The sequence below is a fragment of the Macrotis lagotis genome, chromosome X (genome assembly GCF_037893015.1).
Source record: "Macrotis lagotis isolate mMagLag1 chromosome X, bilby.v1.9.chrom.fasta, whole genome shotgun sequence".
NCBI classification, from domain to species: domain Eukaryota; kingdom Metazoa; phylum Chordata; class Mammalia; order Peramelemorphia; family Peramelidae; genus Macrotis; species Macrotis lagotis.
The window spans coordinates 190,545,216-190,556,901 of NC_133666.1; positions in this window are offsets into that span (position 1 = coordinate 190,545,216).

An 11,686-nucleotide genomic window follows, 5' to 3' on the forward strand; every position below is an offset into this window, starting at 1 on the left:
TCCCCTCCCTAGGCTCAATGGGCTCATGCCCTGGGGGCTCCTCCTTACCGCCTGCTTCTGTTTCCTGGAACTGGGCTGCTGTGGCCATGATGTTTGCTGTGTGCCCTGAGGGCTGGGCTTCACGTGCTTGCTCTGGCAGAGGTACCCCGCTGTTCCCCCAAGTTGTGCTTGGTGTTCCCTGGGGTGTAGGTCAGGAAACTCCCCCCCTCCTTGCTGTGAGCCGTGGCTCCCAGTGCCCTCAGGCTGCCTCTGGGAGGCTGAAGTTCTTTCACTCTGGTGGGCCACCCCTCTGGCAGGCTGCCCCCCAACCCCAGGGAGCAGAGCCTCTCTGCTCTTTTCCAGGTTACCTTGAGTAGGAGAACTGCCTCACTGGGTCCCTCTGTGGCTTCTGTCTCTTGAAAACTTAGTTAGAGTCCTTAGTTTGTAAATTTTATGAGAAAGCACCTAAGAGAGGATCCTCTCTTGTCACCATCTTGGCTCCGCCACCCCCCCCCCCCAAGGAACATTCTTAATCAGACCTAAATAATACAGGGAAATTCTCTAGGTTTTTTTTGTGATCAGACCCTAATCTGATGGGGGAGTTTCCTAAACAGGACCAGAAATTGAGTGAGGCTTCATTTGGTAATGGGGGAACCCTGAATGAGGTATAGGTGCTGAAGATGGAGGGAGCCTCATCCAAGCAGGCACCACAATTATTTACATGTTTGACACAGGATCAGAATGAGTCAGAACAATGCAAAAATCTATCAAACATTCCATTAGTACAACAATCAGGGACAATTTGGGACTATTTGCGATGGAAAATGCCATCTGTATCCAGAGAAAGAATTGTGGAGTTTGAACAAAGACCAAGGACCTTTAATTTAGGGAAAAAAAAATCTTTTTTTTAGGGTTTTTTTTTTTTTGCAAGGCAAATGGGGTTAAGTGGCTTGCCCAGGGCCACACAGCTAGGTAATTATTAAGTGTCTGAGACCAGATTTGAACCCAGGTACTCCTGACTCCAGGGCGGGTGCTTTATCCACCATGCCACCTAGCCACCCCAAAACTGATATCTTATTGTCTGATCTTGCTATCTCTTATACTTTATTTTTCTTCCTTAAGGATATGATTTCTCTCATCACATTCAATTTGGATCAGCATATGCCATGGAAACAATGTATAGACTGACAGGCTGCCTTCTGTGAGGGGTGGGGGAGGGAAGCAAGATTAGGGGAAAAATTGTAAAATTCAAAATAAATAAAATCTTTGAAAAAAAATTTGTCAATGATTGATAAAGGAAGACCTTGGGGAAAAAGACAATGTACACCCAAAGGGCAACAAAAATGTGCATACCCATTTGATCCAGCAATACCACTACTGGGTCTATACCCTGAAGAGATGATGAAAAAAGGTAAAAACAGTACTTGTACAAAAATATTCATAGCAGCCCTATTTGTGGTGGCAAAGAATTGGAAATCAAGTAAATGTCCATCAATTGAGGAATGGCTTAGCAAACTGTGGTATATGTATGTCATAAAACATTATTGTTCTATTAGAAACCAGGACGGATGGGAATTCAGTGAAACCTGGCAGGATTTGCATGAACTGATGCTGAGCGAGATGAGCAGAACCACAAAAACATTGCATACCCTAACAGCAACATGGGGGTGATGATCAACCTTGATGGACTTCCTCTTTCCATCAGTGCAACAATCAGGGACAATTTAGGACTATCTACGATGGAGAATACCATCTGTATCCAGAGAAAGAATTGTGGAGTTTGAATAAAGATCAAGGACTATATTACCTTTAATTTAGAAAAAAAACCAAACAACCTGATAACTTATTATGTAATCTTGCTATCTCTCTACTTTATTTTTCTTCCTTAAAGATATGATTTCTCTGTCATCACACTCAATTTGGATCAAAGTATACCATGGAAACAATGTAAAGACTGACAAATTGTCTTCTGTGGAGAGGGGAGAAGAAAGATCAGGGAAAAAATGTAAAACTCAAATAAAATCTTTAAATTGGAAGAGTACAAATAGAGGAGGAATTCCTTATCTGTAGTGAAGTGTTTCAGAGATTTTTGTTTGAAGTTACCATCACAGTTATTGCATAAAACTCTAGAATCCTTTATTACTTTCTAAATTTTATCTATAACCATACAAAAAAGTTTGGCCTCGGTAGCGGCTAGGTGGTGCAGTGGATAGAGTACTAGCCCTGGAGTCAGGAGTACCTGAGTTCAAATGCAACCTCAGACACTTAATAATTACCTAGCTGTGTGGCCTTGGGCAAGCCACTTAACCCCATTGCCTTGCAAAAACTAAAAAAACCCTCAAAGTTTGGCCTAATAGTTTCCACAGGAAAAACCAAGCTGATGAAGAATGCCTGTTGTCCAAATTATGATATGAAGTTGGCTGGACAGTTCAGTGATTTGGTATATGCACACACACACACACACACACGTGAGTATGCTTGCATATGCAAATTCATGTGTGCATTTATGTGTTTATACATGCATATATGCATATATGTGCAGCTTGGACAGACATTACAGATGGACAATGGATTGAGAATAAGGAATATCATAAACCAATGTGTGATCAGAAAGGAAACTGGTCAGTCATAGGAGAATGAGGAAAAACTGAAATGTAGTTTATTTGTTTTTTTGTTTGTTTTGTTTTTTAGGTTTTTTTCAAGGCAAATGGGGTTAAATGGCTTGCCCAAGGCCACACAGCTAGGTAATTAGTATTAAGTGTTTGAGACCAGATTTGAACCCAGGTACTCTTGACTCCAGGGCTGGTGCTTTATGCACTGCGCCACCTAGCTGCCCCATGAAATGTAGTTTAAATGTATCATTTTTACCCGAGAACAATAGAACACTTCAAAGAAAGAATTCTATCTATTGGATAAAAATCTTCCTCAGAGGATGTATGAAAAGACAAGAGCAAAAAAAAAAAAAGATGAGAAGATGTGAATGGACTGAACACATACACAACATAATCAATACATAGAAGAGGTGGGAAGAAAAAAAAAGCTATATAGGGGCAAGGAGGGAAAATTTATTAATGGAATGGGTGAATCATGAGAGGTTTTCTAAAGAAGATTGCAGTTTGGAGGCAGCCAGGTGGTGCAGTGGATAGAGCACTGGCCCTGGAGACAGGAGGACCTAAGTTCAAATCTAGTCTCAGACAATAATTACCTAGGTGTATGACTTTAGGCAAATCACTTAACACCATTTCCTTGCAAAAACAAAAACAACAATAAAAAAAGAAGGTAGCATTTGAATTGCAATTTGAAGAATGAGTCAAAAATATTGTTTTGAAGGGATAGGGAAAGAAATTCAGAAATATGAAATAGTATGAGCAAAGGAACGTTGAGAGAATGAGTAATCTAGTTTTGCTAGAATGTAGAGATGCTTAGTATGGTGAACTAGGTTGTGGGGCCTTTAAGCATCTTGCAGGGATTGGATGGATATTAAGAAATCAGTAAAAAATTAGTTCATGAGGAAAATAAATCTGAAAATGATATCAAAGATGGATTAGAACTGGAGAGAAGTTAGAAGCAGGAAGAACAATCAGGAACTGATCTAGGCAATGGTAAATAGTCCAGCTCATGGGGTATTAATGGGACAAGGGAAGAAGGAATAGATTTGGGAGATGTTACAAAGGTGATAGAGAGATTTGGTAGCCGACTGGATTTGAGAAGGATGAGGGAGAGGAATCATCAGAGATAATGCCAAAGTTTTGTACGTGCCAGCCATTGAGATTTAGTGCAATAGGAAAAAAAACTTGTCAAGCAAGTTGTTCAAGCTCATAGTGCCAGCTTGGGAACTATGGTAATTTATTTCCCTGGGGGTGGGGATGGTGCCTCCTTGATGTCTCTTGGCCCTTTCTTTATCTACTAAATATTTCAGTGCTTCTTACAGTTGCCTGGTTGATTTTCCCTATGATTTAATATAAATGAAACCAAAGTAAAACCTCAACTCTTCTCTTGGCTTAATCTAGGGCCTTGCTTGGGAAAAATACATACATACATACATACATACATACATACATACATACATATATATATAAAATTTTGTGATAAGATCAGAAATATATTAATTTAATGTAATCAATATCATCCAATTCTTATATTACTACAACCCTTGTCATGTTATTTTTATTCAATATAATACAGAAATTATAATCATGACTATTAAAATTCAGTAAAGCCTTCCCTTGTATGTGCAGTAAAGACAAGAGAAGTCTTTACTGCATTTTAACAGTCAAGATCTGTATATGTATTTTGTTTTCTTGGCAAAGATACTGGAGTGATTTGCCATTTCCTTCTCCAATTCATTTTACAGATAAGAAAATTGAGGCAAATCAGTTTTAATGACTTGTCCAGAGTCACATAGCTAGGAAGTATCTTAAGTCATATTTAAACTCATGAAGCTGAATGTTCTTGATTCCAGGCCTGGCCCCACTGTACCACAAAGCTGCCTGAAATGATGCATATACATTATCTCATTTGATCCAAACAAAAATCCTGAGAGATACATGTCATTATAGTCCCCATTTCACAGATGAGGAAACAAATTCACAGAATCTAATTAACTTGCCCAGAGTCACATAGCTAGGGAATGTTGAGGACAGCTTTAAATTAGAGACTTTCTAAATCTCTTCCAAGTCCTGTACTCTATCCAGGTTTTCTTCATAAGGCTGGAAGACACCATGGGGAATTACTGAATCCCACTTCCCACCTATTGTAGGAATCTTCTCTACTTTCTTCTTGACATGTGGTCATTCAGGCACAACTTGAACATTTCCAGGGTCAAGAAGCTCCTTACTTTAGGTTCTTCCTTATACTTCAGGAGAAATCTGGAAAAATTAGTGACATTCTGGAAAGTTAATTAGAAAGCTTGAATCTCAGAATCACTGAATCTCAGAATTGGCAGAAAACTTCTCATCTGGTTCAGGCTAAATCCTATATGAATAATTTCTATAACTTTATCCAAGTGGTCATCACAATCTTCATCTGAAGACCTCTAGTGAGAGGGAACCCTTTGTATAAGGAAACAGCTCATTAGTCTTCTGTATCCCTCTAATTCAGTGGTTCTCAACTTTTGCTCATGGTTAGATTTATAGATTTGCTTAGATTTTTGAAATATATCTCTAGGATTCTGACTTGATTTTCAACTGGACATTTAGCAAACAAACTAGAAATGTAGTTAAAAGATAAAAATTGAGCTAGAAAGTTACACATATAGCTAAAAAGCTGGGAAGTTAACTAGAACATGGAAGATTCAGTATGAACTAGAGATCTAGCTTAAATATGTAAATACAACCAAAATCTGGGAATCTAAGAATCTCAAAATATAATGAAGAGGTGGAATATGGAAATGCATCCAAAGGACAGAAATCTAGCTAAAACCTAGAAATTTCCTCAGAAAGTTAAAGTTGGATAAATAGAACATTTATGTGCCAACTAACCACAATATAAATTCAAGCAAACAAAATAGTCTTTGTTCTTAATTTACATTATAATGGGGATAAAGGGGAGTTGGGAAGAGAGAGAGGGGGAGGGGTAATGGCAAGGAGAGAAACAGGGAAGTCATGGCATTGATTAACTGACTCTTAATGCATTGTTGGTGGAGATGTGAACTGATCCAACCATTCTGGAGAACAATTTACATCTCTGTCCAAAGGGTCATACAACTGTATATGTCCTTATCTATTAAACACTAGTCTGTAAGCCAGAGAAATTTTTTTAAAAGGAAAAGAGATTATATGTACAAAAATATTTACATTAGCTCTTTTTGTAGTGGCAAAGAACTGGAAATTGAGAGGATGTTCATCAATTGGGTAATGACTGAACAACTTGTGGTATGGAACACTATTCCAGAAAAACCTGTAAAGATTTACATGAACTGATGCAAAGTGAGTAGAATCAGGGGAACAATGTACATAAAAACCATATGTGATGGTCAGCTGTGAATGATTTAGCTATTCTCAGGAATTCAAAGATCCAAGACAATTCCAAAGGACTCATGATGAAAAATACTATCCATCTCTAGAGAAAGAACTGATGGAGTCTGAATGCAGACTATTTTTTACTTTATTTTTTTCATTTTTGTCTGTTTTCTTTCACAACATGACTAATTATGGAACTATGTTTTGCATGATTGCACATGTATAATCTTTTAAAAATTGTTTGCCTTCTCAATGAGGGGAGGAGAGAAAGGAAGAAGAAAGAGAATTTAGAACTCAAAAATTTTACAAATGACCATTAAAATTGTTTTTATATACATTTGGAAAATATATTTAATTTAATTATTAAATGATAAGGGTTAAAAAAAACAACAACCCAGTTTGGGACTCGGGGATGGAGTTCAAGTTACTGGTAAGAAGGATTACAAGTTAAGCTTTAGTTATCTTGGATGGGGGAAAGGGAGAAAAGGGAGAAAAGATACTTATATTAATAATATTATAGAGTCTTGAAATAGTTTTTTTTTTGAGGCAGCCAGGGTTAAGTGATTTGCCCTGGATCACATCGTATCTAAGGCTGGATCTGAATTCAAGTCATTTTGATTCCAAACCCCTGAGCCATCTAGCTGCCCCTAGATCTTTGAAATACCAAAACACTTAAGGTTTGCAAAGTATTTTCTTCTTGGCAGCCTCTTAATGAGAAATGTTGATAATAAATAAATCAGCCATTAGATTGGGAACATAAACATCACCCTAAACATAATATGTGTATGATTACCAGTATCAGATGGACCTAAGCCAATTCATAGGATGTTGCACATAAAATCTGTGTATACAGATGGTCGGTTTTCGATCTAGAAATGACCTTAGAGATCATCTACTGCCAATTGTTGGATTTATAGGTGAGGAAACTGGAGCCCAGAGAGGGGAAATAGCCTATTTGATGGTTAAGGAGAAGAGCTGGGTTCTCTAATTCCAAATTCACAGCTCTTTCCCACTCTAAGCTATCTTTGTAGAGTCCTAAAAGCTTCAGCAATTAACTATGGAAGCCTTTTTTCCCTGGTGAAGCTATGTCAGGAATTTTAATGAAGTTAAATTTGCATTAAATCACACACTGAATCACTATTATATATTTAATAATATTTCCCCAGTGAATGAATGACAAGTGAAGACAGTTTTAATAGCGTACTGCTTAAATGTGGCTTCTGAGATGAACTCTGTAAAATGTGCTTTAAAAAATACATGCATTTGAAACATGCGCACACACAAACACACATGTACATATGCCTGTTTATATAACTGCTTAAATTAACTGGTTGCACAATAATCTCATAAAATATTGTTTTGCAAAAAGATTCATTCCAGAATGTTCTTGAATGTCCATGGATCTAATATTTTAAAATGTAATTAATAAATAGGAGGCCCACCATAAAAAAATAAGCCTCATTTCAGTAACCATCTGTAAAGCCAATAGGCTATTTGTTAGCCACAGAACTTCCTTCAAGAATGACACTATCGGGCAGCTAGGTGGCGTAGTGGATAAAGTACTGGCCTTGGAGTCAGGAGTACCTGGTTTCAAATCCGGTCTCAGACACTTAGTAATTACCTAGCTGTGTGGCCTTGGGCAAGCCACTTAACCCCATTTGCCTTGCAAAAACCTTAAAAAAACAAACAAACAACAAGAATGACACTATCTGGGGTGGCTAAGTGGCACAGTGGATAAAGCACCAGCCCTGGAGTCAGGAGTACCTGGGTTCAAATCCGGACTCATACACTTAATAATTACCTAGCTGTGTGGCCTTGGCAAGCCACTTAACCCCATTGCCTTGCAAAAACCTAAAAAAATAAAAAAGACACTATCTGAGGATCTCACTTTAACAAAGTATGGAAACTTTAAAGATTGACATTTCCAGTCTTGGACCAGAAGGGAAGACAATAAGCCTGGTGCTAAAGTCATTGAAGAAAGTATTGAAGAAAGGCAGAGAAAGAGTAGTATTGGGGAGAGGTACAGATGAATAGCATAGGGATGAGTCTGAAGGGAGAAAGCAGAAAAATGTTTGCTAAGGTTGATAATAGTTCTTGGTCATAGATATTAAGGGAACAGGAAATAGGAGTTTGCTGCCCTCAGAGAAGGAGTCTATAAAAGGGGATGAGTCTTGTTCAGTCCACTTAATGATTTTTTTTTTGAAATTTATGTTACTAAAATTTGTATCAAATGAGAGGGCAAAATATCACCAAACTATTGTAGGCATGGTCCTAGAGCTAGCACCTTCTTAATTCAGTTTTGATGTTGTGATTCAATGAGGCACTCACAAGTCACTAACATTAAATTAAGGAGGAGATTGACTTTACCTCAACACAGCAAGGATGTAAAATAACAATACAGTAATCTTCAGATTCTTTAGACAAGGTCTTCCTTTTCTCCATCTGGATATGTGTCTGGTCAGTCTCCAAGGTATAGTGATTCTGTGGTCTCAAAAATCCATCAAATCTAAGAAGCACTGACTACCAAAGGCTGGGGGCCTTCTATGCCCTAGACTAGGGAGTTGAAGCCAAACATATGCATTGAGGGGAGGAAGATGTCAGGGAGGCTGCTGGTTCTATCATACATGAGTTTTTGAGTTTAGGTCCCTCATAGAAATTTAAAAAAAGTTTTACTGGCACTCAAACAAATTACTCATCTAGAAATATCCTCCCTCTCCATCCTCAGATTTGAATCCTCCCTTGTAAAAAAAGAAAAAAATTCAGAAATTACCCTTTGATCACAGTACTGTAGAGAAATAATGAAAGATAACTTCAGAGAACTGATGGTGAAGCATGTCATCCATTTCTTTCTCTTTCATAACAAATTCCTTTGTCGTTCAGCCATTTTTTTAGTTGTATCTGACTCTTTGTGATCCCATTTGGGGTTTTCTTGGCAAAGATACTGCAGTAGTTTGCCATTTCCTTCTCTAGCTCATTTTACAGATGAGAAAACTGAGGCATACAAAATGATTTGCCCAGATTCACACAATCAAGATGAGTCTTCCTGACTTCAGGTTCAGCACTCTATGTACTGTGACACCTAGTTGCCCTTTGTAACAAATAAATTCATTCAAACTTAACAAATGAGCCACATCTAAAGACGTACCTTATTCCACACCTGTAATGGCTCTGCTTTTGGCTCTGTTTATTTCATTCTTCATCAGTTCATAGAAATCTTCTCATATTTCACTGAGTTTCTCATAGGAATTTAGGAAGAATGAGACCATGCTGACAGAGAATCTATGTCTTAAGGAAATGTAAGTATACTAAGGATCAATTCATTGTAGTGGAGAAAGGTGGAACAATTCAGGCTTCCTTCCAAGGAAGAACCTAAAATTTGTCTAAAATCAGCTCTTAGTCTCCCCAAGGGACCATGGATGACTTTCTCATTTTTCTTTCCTTGCAGTTATAAGTATAGGATAGGCATCAGGCAGCTCCTACCTGCCTAAAGAAATAAAATAATAATCCGATTGTTCTACTAATTCAACAAGGCAAGCTTCTAGAGCTTATGACACTTCATCAGACATTTCTCCTCAGGCATATTTACATAGCTTATCCACTTTAGGCAGGTTCTCTAAACTTACAGTATTATCCATTTGCTGGCAGTCAGACAGTTAAAAAAACCCAATTAAATAACTACTATGTCCCAGGCACTATGCTCATTTATTTATCTTCCTGAAGGTCACAATTGCAAGGCTCCAATCTGTATAGGGAATGTGTATAGAGAATGGACTGAAACTGGATCAGGGATGCTGCCATCTTTCCATGAGTTTTGACGACAGTGATAAGAATAGTAATATAATGCATAATACTTTAAACAAATAGAGTTTCAAAGCACTTTCACATACACAACCTCTTTGAACATCACTTGTGTGCTAAAGATATATTTAATTTGAAAGGATACTAGGGACCTTTTCTCAAATTCTCAAAGGGAGATCTAGAATTTATAGTTCTGCCATTTTATCTACCACTTAGAATAAATAACATGGAATCTCATCAGGCAATCAAATGATCATTTAAATAGTCTATTAACAAGCATTAAGCTGAACTGCCTTCAGGATGCTTACATTCTATTGAGGGAAATGTGAGCCATGTTGGTTGTTGTCCTACATTCTCAGAAAGGACCAAAATGACATCACTGTCAGAGTCAAAGTACAATGTGTCTGATTAAGAACAATATGAGATTGGAAGACTCTATCACAGATCAGGCACACAAAAATACAAAATCAATACAGATGAGGGTGGCTAAGTGCATAGTAGAGTTGGAGTCAGAAAGACCAGAGTTTTAATCTTGCCTCATAGATTCCCTAGCTGTGTGATCTTGGACAAGTTAAATATTACATGCTTCAGTTGCCTCTTCTTTAAATGGGGGGGGGGGGGTTGGTGTAGATAGCCTGAAGGTTTTTTTTAGCTCTTAAACCTATAATCCTTGGGATGTGCACCTTTACACTAGACTGTATAAGCTCCCTAGTGATGAGCATCAATTTTAAGTTAAACTTCCTTTCTTCCTGGTACTCTGCTTCATAAAATTTATTGTCACCAGCATGAAGGGATTGCATCTAGCTTATTCTTCCTAGGAGTCATGAGGTTTTGACTTCTATGGAATTATTAATGATAGTTTAAGTTTTGGGAGTTCCTACTATTAGGGTACATAATGGATATATATTAAGTCTCTGGGGCCCTTTCTGTATCAGAAAAGTTCAGGAGCTCAAATGCTGCTCTTTGGAAGTTAACAGAAGTTAAGGGTAGCCTATTCTACTGGGAAACATGGAGGAACTCAGCTGGGGGAAGGTCTCCATCCCAGACTTAATTTTAATGTGTAAAAATAGCTTTAGATACTTTGAATTCTTTTCAATTGATTGACTCAGATCATTGTTCCATTAGACTTTTGAAAGGAAGATGGGTAATGAAACAACCATATTTACATTGAAATATGTACCTTATTAATCAACAATCTTTCAAAAACATTAAGAGAACAGAATTCTTTGCTTTCTCCAAAGAAAGTAATAGTTACACTGGAGAGGCAGCATAGTTTAGGTTTTTGCAAGGCAAATGGGGTTAAGTGGCTTACCCAAGGCCACACAGCTAGGTAATTATTAAGTGTCTGAGACCGGATTTGAACCCAGGTACTCCTGACTCCAAGGCTGGTGCTTTATCCACTACGCCACCTAGCTGCCCAAGGCAGCATAGTTTAAAGGAAAATCTAAGTTCCAATTCTGCCCCAATGCTAGTTATGCAACCAAAAACAAATACCTTAAGCTCTTGTGTCAACTCTAAAACTGAGTTAATAATAATATTTAACATTTATATACATTATGATTTGTAAAGCACCTTTACATGCGATTTCATTGATCATTACAATTCTGCAAGATAGGTGTGAATATTTTAATCCCATTTTCAAAGAAGGAAACTGAAATTGAGATGTTAAATGACTTGCTCAGGGTCACACAACTGATAAATGTCTGAGGTAGGATTTGAACTCACATTATCCTGACTCTGAGTCCAACATTCTATCTACCTAGTGCCTATCTCCTAAATAATGGATGAATAAGGTACTAATTTAAAATGTTATAGAAATATCAGCTATTGTTAATCATAACAGTTGCATGACTATCTTTTTTTTTTAGGTTTTTTGCAAGGCAAATGGGATTAAGTGGCTTGCCCAAGGCCACACAGCTAGGGCATGACTAGCTTTTAATCAGACTTGG